Consider the following 1,893-nt stretch of genomic DNA (forward strand, 5'->3'; position numbering starts at 1 on the left):
TGTTTTGCTTTTTCCACCGGGTTTGAATTAAGAGGGTATTTTGTTACAGAATGGGCTGAGGAGCTTGAACAGGCTCTGCAAACCCAAGACATCCTTATGCACAAGGCTTTCTCTTCAATACACAACAGCTGCTCCTGCCCACAGTAACAGTTGAATTTTTTTTCCTGGATCCCCAGGCTTCTTCACGATTGGAACTATCCCATCCGAACCTTAGGAGGATTTAATACTAGTACCTTTGATTACTTTCGGGGGGCTTGTGGCAAATTGTCAAAAAATTACAGGGAGGGGAAGCAACCGAGCATAAGGATGGGTATATAAGTGTGTGGGGTGGAGGTGGGTGAGTTTCAAAGTGCTTGAAGGGTCTGGACCCCCAAGAGCATAAGTGAAGCAGAAAGGAGGGAGAAGGGTGGGTCGGGGGGATGAGGGGACCTATTCAGGAAAGGCTTCCCCGAGGATAGGGAGATTCCTCTTCCAATTATGCCAGACCACCACTCTTCCCACCTTCAAAGGAGAATTTTTATTATGGCATTAAGTGCTTACTATGTGCCAGGCCCTGCACTAAGCATTGGGTAGATACAAGGTAATCAGTTTGGACATAGTTCCTGTCCTCCATAGGGGCTCACGGTCTTAATCCCCATTTTACAGATGGAGCAAATGGGGCACAGAGCAGTGAAGAAGTCTCCCTAAACACTCTTTCCTCGGTGTTTATGGAGAACTACAGAGGTTAGTGGGAATGGGCCAGGGAGAAAGGAATGGAAAAGAAAGAGTTAGCCCTCGGAGGGAGCCGGGTTGTTTGTGCTTGTGGCACCCTGTGGCTGCCTAGAAATGACAATTCTCTTAGTCATGCTATGGTTGGGGCTCTAATCTCTGGCAAGGTCTGTAAACAAGAAAGCTATTCTTTTGGAAACCAAACAGATTACCCGAGCAGCAGCATGGCCTTTCGGAAAAAGACCGGACCTGGGAGGTGAAGGAGGACCCGAGGACCCAATCCTGTCTCTGCCACCCACCTGCTGTGTGACCTTGGACAAGTCATTTACTGCCTCTGTTTCCTTACTTGTAAAATGTGGATGAATCACCTCTTCTCCCTTGTAGACTGAGAGCCCCATATGGGACCGGTACTGTATGTGATTGCGTAGTAGCTACCTCAGTGCTTGGCGTGTGGTAAATGCTTAACAAATACCACAGTTGTTATAATTGTATAATCGTAATTATTACCTGTGCAAGGGCTAGATCAAATTCCTCAAAAAATACCACCGATTGATTGACCTGGGTTCTAATCCCGGTCCAGCCACGTATCTGCTATGTGACTTTGGGCAAGTCACTTCATTTCTCTGGGCCTCAGTTCCCGCATCTGTAAAATGGGGATTAAGACCGGGAGTCCCATGTGGGACAGGGACTGGTGACCATGTGATCTTGGACAAGTCACTGCCTTCTCTCAGCCTTGGTTTCCCTGATGTGGATCCTTGTGTAGTCTGCTTTCCTGAGCTACCCCATTCTAGTCTACATCTCCCTCTTCTAATGCAGCGCCCAGGCTTGTGGGGAGAATTAATAAGATCACTTCCCCGTCTCTGAAGTGTTTTGAACTCCTTGGATGAAAAGTACTACACAAAGTACAAAACAGAGCTATTAGCCCTAATTACAGTCTCCCAGTTTCAGAGCTGTCCTAAAAAGATAACAATGAAGGACACAATTATTCACCTATGTTTTTCTACTATACTTATCACAGGGATGCAAAATGGAGATTTTGAGGTTCACAGTATTCAGTTTCAGTGCAGAAAGAGACATTTTTTGCAGATGGAAACTAAAGATCAGCAGCAGCTGCGATACAATATTATATATTCTATAATTATTGGTGTTAGGATTGCAGAATTAAATACAAAGTAGCCAGAAAAT

This window comes from Ornithorhynchus anatinus, chromosome 4, assembly GCF_004115215.2.
Source record: "Ornithorhynchus anatinus isolate Pmale09 chromosome 4, mOrnAna1.pri.v4, whole genome shotgun sequence".
Lineage (NCBI taxonomy): Eukaryota > Metazoa > Chordata > Mammalia > Monotremata > Ornithorhynchidae > Ornithorhynchus > Ornithorhynchus anatinus.